The following is a 9,222-nucleotide window of genomic DNA, read 5'->3' on the forward strand; positions in this document are numbered from 1 at the left end:
CTCGTCGCGCTCGGCGATGGCGATCCTGCGCTGCACCTGGCGGTGCCGGTGTCGGTCCTCGTCGTCGACGAGGCACGGCGGTGGCGCGAGGAACTCCGCCTCCTCTAGCGATTCAACATCCGGGAAGTTCATGTCGCGCCCGGCCGCCGAAGCGCCACGCCGCCGCGTCGTAAGCGCGCGCCGCCAGCTCCGGCGTGTTGTACGTGCCGAGGGTGAGGCGGAAGCCACCGGCGCGTATCTCGGCGGTGAACCTACCGCTCGGGCGCACTCGAACGCCATGGAAACCGGACGCCCCTCGACGACGTGGAGGCATCCTGGAGATGAATGAGCGGAGGAGGCGGTGGCGACGTGTGGTTGCGCCCGCACTCGTCGCTCTATATAGCGCACGCGGGGCATGGCACGTGTAAGCCACGGCATCGGCGGGGCGAGGCACGTGGAAGCGGTGGCTACACGTCGCACAACGGCGTCAACGGGGCGAGGCACGTGGAAGCGGTGGCGACACGTCGCACGACGACGCCGACGGGACGCGACACGTGTGGCACGGCGGCGGTGCACAGGGGTGAAACATACACGACTATAAATGTTTCATATGATGCGAGATGCAAATAGGTATATGGATGTCATATTCATGTTCATTAGCTTTTTCTGATCAATATTCATATATAAAACATTTGTATTTGAGTTACCATTCAAAAGTTATTGAAATAATAGTTTTATTAATTTAAAATAGAAAAAAGAAAAGGGGTGAAGGGGTGAAAATGAGCTGATCCGTGGCACAGCCCATCCAACAGCTCTAGGCCGTTGGATTCAAACGGCCAGAGCCATTGGATGGGTTGTGCCACGGATCAGCCCAAAGGCCTTTTGTCGCGGGTGGTGGCTCGACCCGCGACAAAGACCCCCTTTGTCGCGGGTGGTGGCACGACCCGCGACAAAGGGGGTCTTTTGTCGCGGGTCGTGCCACCACCCGCGACAAAAGGGGGTGGGTATAAAAGACTGGTCGTCGCGGGCGGAGCCGCCACCCGCGACACTACTGGAGGCCAAACCCTAGACGAAGCGCCGCCAGGCAGCCCGAATTCGCGCCGCCGCCGCCGTCTTCCTCGCCTCCGGCCGCCGCCCTCTGCGCCGCCCCCGCCTCTGCCCCTCGGGCCGCCGCGCTCCTCTGCCTCTCCGCCGCCGCGCTCCTCTGCCTCGGGGCCGCCGCGCTCCTCTGCCTCTCCGCCGCCGCGCTCCTCTGCCGCCGCCGTCTTCCTCGCCTCGGGCCGCCGCCGTCTTCCTCGCCTCGACAACGTCTACGCGCCGCCGCGCCTTGGGCCGCCGCCTCGCCCAAGGTAGCACCCTGCAGGCACCGTACGGCCGCCGCCGATGGAGCTTTTTTTTAGTTTTTTAATTTCTGTAATTGTTTTAGTTTTTTAATTTTTGTAATTGTTTTAGTTTTTTAGTTTCTGTAATTGTTTTAGTTTTTAGGTTTAGTTAGTTAATTAGTTAATGTATTTAGTAGTTAGTTTTTAGGTTTAGTTAGTTAATTAGTTCATGTTTTAGTTGTTTTAGTTTTTATGTAATTAGTAGTTAGTTTAATAGTTAATTTGTTAGTTACTTTTTTAGTTATTTAGTATATCTATTTAGTTAGTTATTTAGTGTATTTAGTTATAGTACATAGCCCTAGCGGACGACTCCCTCTCGCGAACACCCCCGACGCCGACACCGGCCCTCTCCTCTCCCTCTCGCGCAATCGCCCTCGTCCCGTGCTCCCTCTCCCTCTCCCTCTCGCGATCACTCGACGCCGCAACTCCCCTCTCTGTCCCTCTCCTCTACCTCTCGCGAACACCCGAGCCTCTCGCAAACACGCGTCGCCGACACCGAGCCTCTCGCAAACACGCGTCGCCGACACCGAGCCTCTCGCAAACACGCGTCGCCAACACCGAGCCTCTCGCAAACACGCGTCGCCGACACCCTCTCCCTCTCGCAAACACGCGTCGCTGACACCATCTCCCTCTCGCAAACACGCGTCGCCATTAGGGTTAGGGTTTGGTTAGGGTTTGGTTAGGGTTAGACCATGTACTTATCGATTTAATTTTTTGCAGAAACAATGGATCCATTCGAAATCCGTCGTGACTTGGAACAGGAAGACTTTTTCGAGAACATAATCCGCGATGATCCAGAAGCCGACGGCTCCGGAGCTGGAGAAGACCGCGGCTCCGGTGATAAAGAAGCCGACGGCTCCGGAGCTGGAGAAGACCGCGGCTCCGGTGATAAAGAAGTCGACGGCTCCGGAGCTGGAGAAGACCGCGGCTCCGGTGATGGAGAAGCCGGCGGCTCCGGTGATGGAGAAGCCGACGGCTCCGGTGATGGAGAATCCGACGGCTCCGGTAATGACGAGGTATACGATCAGTTGAGGCATTAATGGAATTCTATATGTACATATGTATATAAATTAACTGATTTTTATTCTCTTAGGCCTCCGAAGATAAGTTGGAGAAACGAGGCCCGGCAAAGAGACTGGGCAAAAAAGACCACTTCAACATTGAAGATATATCACCGGAAGGCCAACCGGTGGCACCCGCGAGTGTCGGAGTGACATTTAAGAATCAGTGCGGAGTTGTGGTTAGAGATCATATCCCGATCAATGTTAGAGAATGGAACAAGACCAAGAATGTGTCCGAAGATCAGGTTGCCGATAGGTACAAGAACACACTTTTTGACGACCTCATGTCACATTTCACTTTGCCAAATTTGGGATCGGACTGCGAGAATGCCAAGCGAGAGGCGCTAGTGAAGAAATGGGCTCTTAAGAAGATGGGGGAACTTTTCCGAGCGTATAAGAACCGGTTATGGAAAGCTTATAAGAAAGAGAAGAAGCCTCCATTATTCGAGAACTACCTAGCGAAGCAGGAGCATAATTGGGAAGAATTTGTGAAGTACAAAGAATCAGAGGAGGCTGTGAACCTGTCCAAGAAAAACAAGAAGAATGCAAGCGAAAAGAAATATCACCATCATACGGGCGAGGGGGCTACGAAGTAGCCATGCGTAAGTGGGATGCACAAGAGGCTGAGATGGAGCTGAAGGGGATCACTCCGAACCCACGCGAGAAGGATGGGACATTAGGGCTCGAAATTGGTTCCTCGCGCATGGTTGTGAGTATGACATGAAGACAGGGAACATTGTTGAAAGTGACAGCAGGATTAGGGTACCCAGGGAAAAATGGATTGCCGTGACGACAGATATAAAGGCGGGAAAACTAAAGTTTGCTCCCGATAGAGAGAAAGACTTGCTGACACTTGTCCTCGGTAATCCTGAGAAGGGAGGACGAACAAGAGGCTTCGGCCCTAGTGTTCCGTGGTCGCTTGGGTTTCCGGCCGACGCGAGAGCTAAACAACGCGAGCTGGCGGTGCAGAATGACCGGATGGCCGAGTTCCAACGCCGACTTGACCAGCAGCAGCGGGAGATTCAGCAGCAGCAGCTGGAGATAAATGAACTAAAAGGACAGCGCCAGCCAGATAATACCGCCGGCATATCTCGGCGACGAGACAGACAGCGTGGCCGACTCGGAGGCCCCTCCTAAACGGATGATAGATGGCGGTCCTGGCGACCCCGTGGATGGAATCAAGGAGCAAACACCTTGTGATCTCTATGTGGTGTTCGGGAACATGTCCGTTAAGGTGGCGGTCGGCTATGTCTTACCCGCATTTGGACCCGAAGGTGAGCCGGCAACATGGCATGGCAATCAGATTCCAGCTGGCTATGCTCGTGTCGGGGTGGATTCAGTTGTACCGTCGTGGGAGACATTGGAGCTCGAAATCCCTGGAGGTGATGGGGGGCTTACACTCAGAGAGGTGCTGGGAGAAATCATTCTCTCGGAAAAGAAGAACATCAGGCTGCCAGGCTGGGTAGCCCCTAGTACCAGTCATCCGAGCAGGTCACCATCACCTCCTCCAGGTGATCGCAGGCCACCATCACCTCCTCCTACTGATCACATGTCGCCACCATCACCCCATGGGTACGACGTCGACCACGACATCTGTAGTCCATCTCCAGCGCCGCCGCCTCCGCCCACTAAGACTCGGAATGCACCCAGCCGGAAGCGTTTTAAGAGTCCTATCCGCAAGATGTCGCCCCTCCCAAAAGTACCAAAGGTTCCTCCCCCCCCCCGTCCTTACGATCGTACTGCAGAGGAAAATGAGGCCATTGTTGCGAAATACAATTATGATTTTTTTCATAAGCCAAAACCTCCGAGCGCCGAGCCATACACCGAGAAGCAAATAGCATATGCTACTTCTTTTCGAACACACCATCGCAATATGACTTACACGAGAAGAAGGATGACTATACACGCCACCTTGCGAGGGTAATTGATGACAAGGCGAAAGAACGAGGCTAAGAAGAACAAGGATGACAAGGCTAAGAAGAAGGATATTGCTAGCACGAGCAAATCATCAGCTAGAAGTGCAGCCGAGAAGAAGTCAAGTTCAACAAGTGCACCCCTCAAGGCCAAGCAAACGACAAAAGGCAAAAAGAGAAAGGAAGTTCCCCTCCTCGGAGATCAGCCCAAACAATCGATTCCAGCACTCAAAGTGTTTAATGTTCCCAAGGTGTACCAGCCGGAACATGGTGATTTCGATATGGAAGAAGCTGCAAGGCTAGCGGCTGCCTGTGACGTTACCGTGGAGGAATTGATGTATGCGCAGATGCTGCACTACCCACTGCTGATATAGCTCCTAAATTTGTCTACGGGGCCGACTTGGTCAGCACAGAGCAGCTGCATAAACTGCCAACACATATGCGAAATTTGCATCAGTGGTACCTTGATGCATGCAAGGAGAACATAATGTACATCGTGGCGACTATACCATGGGAATATTACTACCAAAGGAGGAGATCCATATTGAGATGAATGAACTGCGGCGGTTATTCAATTTAGAAGCCCTCGACAAATCTCTCATGAGTTGCTATTGCTTGTAAGTTGTTAACTACATATAAGTTCATTTTCATTCAGTTCATGTTCATTTTCATTGCATATACTCATTATATCTTATGTGTTCTCTATTATGCAGACTGAAGATCAGTGAATGCAAAATTAATAATATTATCAATATTGGGTTTGTTGACCCAAATAAAATACATGTTCAAACGGTAAAGCATAATGCCCAAGAAACGGGGGGAAACCTACTAAGGTTTTTGGGGGAGCAATATTTCTTTGATTCAATATTGTTTCCTTACAACTACGAGTGAGAGTCTTAATGATCTTTTATGCACATTCAATTTTTCTTACTCGATGTTAAGTGTAATTCCTGACGTATATACATAACATGTGCAGCTTCCACTCGGATTCTACTAGACATTCAACCCGATAAGGGAATAGTTGAAGTAAGAGACCCACCGAGTAGAGGCGTGGACGGGTTCCGCGACTTGCGAAGTTGCTCCAAGTGTAATTTCCTTCATCGCCGCGCTGTATCTTTCGTGAGATATCAATTAATTATCCACTCATTCAATCATTCTTTTGCACTGGCAGGGCTTGGACCGCTTTCAAGAGACATCGTAAGGACGGTACCTGGGCGGAGAAGCTAACATTTACTCCCGTATCGTGCCCTCGGCAGCCACAAGGGACGAATCTATGTGGATACTACGTTTGCGAGTCCATTCGCATGTTAACCACCGAGAAGCGAGAACAAAAATAAATTCAACGTAAGCAATAACACTCACAAACTTTATTTATTATCGTCAATATTTCGTTATCAAGATGGATATAGTCATACTCATCTCATTTTCGTATATAGGTCGACTACATGCGGGACAGACTCCAACCAAAGGAACACCTACAAGGAATTGCGGAGGAACTGGCGGGACTTTGGTTAGAGAAGTACTAAACAACAAAGGAACAAAGGCTTGTTTAGTCCAAATAGATGCGCTACCTCCAAATAGACGGTCGTTAGTACCGCTTGTCGATCGTGAGCTAAATGTATATATATATGTAAGGGGAATCTACATGTAAGGAGAATCGACTTTTGCTTCCAATATTTGTTTGATCGATCTATATATATATAATGAATGAACGTGTACCACTTCTAGTAGCGTACAAATATATCCAACTTTTATTTTCGAATGGCGGGGGTGGCGGGGGGGGGGGGTGCTGCACCTCTCAAACCCTAAAGCAGCGGCGTTGTGCGCCTGCCACGTAGAGGGCCTTTTGTCGCGGGTGGTAATACCGCCCGCGACAAAAGGGCCTGTCCCCTGCGCGACCCGCGGCTGCCACGTGATGGACCTTATGTCGCGGGTTGTAAGAGACCCGCGACAAAAGGGGGACCTTTTGTCGCGCCTCCCTTGTCGCGGCTGGCCGCCCGCGACAAAAGGGTTGTACGACCCGCGACATTAGGCCTGTTTTCCACTAGTGTAAACACGAAATTGCAAGAAGTAGTGTTTGTGCGGTTGCAAATAAGACAATTAAGTGCATATGTTCTAGTGTAATAATTTTCCGATTTCGGAGCTTATACAAGATAAATAAGCCATTTTCTCCAAGTAAGATGCCAGCCGTTCTATGTAAGTTTTGGCGACTGACGACAAAAAATGGCACCGGAAGTTTCAGTTAAGTTCCATTTGAAAAAGGAAAAGGAAGAGGTGCGGTGTTGTCAAGAAGGCAAAACTGCCGCAAAGTCAAGGCAACGATCAACAGGTAGCGCGGTACGTTCGACACCTGACTAATAATCGAAGACAAAGTGAAAGTGTACTGCTCATATTCGCCGGAGCAGTTAGTTAGAGGCCCATGGTATCGCCATAACTTGTACTTACACGACAGCGTGACCTACACACGTACGTACGTACAGCCGCCACGCGCTCTCTAGAGTTTCATCCCTAGCTGTCTGATCTGATCACATACATTCATATACGTACGTACATCATGCAAAGCAGCTACGTACATAGGGGCTAGCCCTAGTCAGGTCGCTTGTTCTTTGCAGGAAATAGAAAGGCGAAGCCATGACGGCAAAGGCAACAACAATGCACGATGATGCTTGGAGTCCAGTTCAATTCATGCTTGCGTGTGCACCTCCCATCCCATCTCCTGTGGACGGCGATCGATGAGAGAGGAGTGAATCAGTGATGCATGGATGGATCGAGCGATAGAGAGGCATCAAGAGCAACAGCACAATTGGGTGGGTGCCGGCCGGACCACCAGTCTAGGCGGCCTTGTGCGATCGATGAATCGATCCGTCCTGGCCTCCAGGTTGCAGCGCCAGGGCAAGCAAGCGGCGGAGCACAGGTGTTGATAGCCGTGCGCGCGCTCCATGCGGCTGCCGATGCCACTGACATGCAGGATGGATCGAAGCGATCGCTTTCGCACAAAAGGCTGGGATCGATGGCTCTGGTGGTGCGGTGCGCCAACATGAGATTTATTTGCGACGCCGGAGTGGATAGGTCCTGGTGGCATCGGGAGGCGGCAGCTCACGACGCCTTGTGCGATGCGTCCAGGTTGCAGCTCCAGGGCACGGCACGGCCAAGCGGCATATGCAATGCACTGTCGCGGCAGGGGGACAGGCAGCGTTGGGTAGATCCATCGGCTTTTTGGCTAGCCTGGGAACGGCATCGGCCGGGGCACGCAGGCAGGGTGTCCTGTGCGACCGTGCGCGCTCGCCTGGCCGGCGCTCCGTGCTCTGCCGTCGCTTTCGCACAAAAGCCTGGGAGATGGCTGGCCCCTGCGCCACTGGTGGTGCGCCAACAGGAGATTTCGAGAGACAAGGGATAGCTAGGCCCTGGTGGGAGGCGGCAGCGGCTGACGCTTGGCGGCGCGGCGAGCTCCCGTGCGCACGGCCCCGGGCGACGGCGGGGCCGCGCGCGTCCCATGTCAGGGCCGTCCGGTTGTGTCCGAGGCCATGCCCACTTTGGCTGGTTGCCCGTCCTGACCGCATTGCCTTTCTTATCTACGCACTTTGTTCGGTTCTAGCTAGCTGCCCCCACTCACCTCACCGTGTCTCGTCGTACACCGTCGCTCTCGATCGTCAGTCGTCTTCACTTCCCGGCCGTAAGTGCATATGCATCGTGTCATGTTCATGTACAGAAGCATGCATGGTAGATTCTTCTTTGGCCAGAGCGTACAAGTACGGGAGTACTTGGCATCAATGTTATTTGTGCCAAGAGGGTACTTAATTTCAAGGTGTCAAAATCTTGCTGCCTAACATATGTTTTCGAATCAATTGCTACTCATTTGCAACTCGATCATAGGATGCACAAATAACGACACAAATCTATTGGCTTTGGACCCGACTGAGCTCTATTTTAATTCTCAGTCGATTGAGAATTAGCAAAACATAATATTTTACCTCTTAGTTATGCATTTGTGACATTAATATCCTTTCTACTCAAAAAACATTTAAATTAAATTTTGGACCCCCTTTCTGTAATGCATGTCCGTTTCACAAGGTAGGAGGCAATTACTAAGAATCGAAAATATCAGGACGTGAAACTGAATGAAACGAATGGTGTAGAGAAATGCTGGACATGACCGTTGATGATGCCCTCCGGTATGTACATATTTTTTCGCGCCACATCGATCTAACATGATGGTCTTATCTAACAAAATACTCAAAATGCTAAAATGGGGGTTAAACCAAATTCAAAATTTCATAGATGGGTGTTTGGGTGGAAATTTTACCAAATAGAATAATATGTGTCACAAATGCACAATTACGAAATAAATAATGAATTCTCTCTGTAAATAAATTAGTTTACTATAGGGGTGGGGGTCGGTGGGTACTGATCTTATATTACCATCAGAGACCCGTCGATCGATCTGGATGGCCGCTTTGAAGATGTTAATCTTGTTTTTACGAGTGATTTTCTTGGTTTTTTTTTCTATTAATTTTGAGCACCAATGTAGTTTACAAAAGTGCAATTTGCTAATTGGGTTAACGGCTAGCCTGATCAAAGATCTGTTTTGTAGGAACTATATATGGACGCAGGTACTAATATCATGTAACATAAATCTATTGAACTTGGCATACTTGAGCTAGAATCCACATCATAAAACCAACATGCACCCGTGTGGTACTTCAGACTTGCGTTCGTGTGTTGTTAACAAGCCCACCAACATATATACATGGATGTATCTTTCAGGGAGGAAAGAGACAATCGTCCGATGGATCGATGTGTATGCGCCTCTCCGGTCGTTGTCACGCACGTTGCCAGGCCACAACCTTGGCACCTCCTGTGCTTGCACGCCGGCCGCGAATATATGTC

Source organism: Lolium rigidum, chromosome 3 (genome assembly GCF_022539505.1).
Source record: "Lolium rigidum isolate FL_2022 chromosome 3, APGP_CSIRO_Lrig_0.1, whole genome shotgun sequence".
Taxonomy (NCBI): domain Eukaryota; kingdom Viridiplantae; phylum Streptophyta; class Magnoliopsida; order Poales; family Poaceae; genus Lolium; species Lolium rigidum.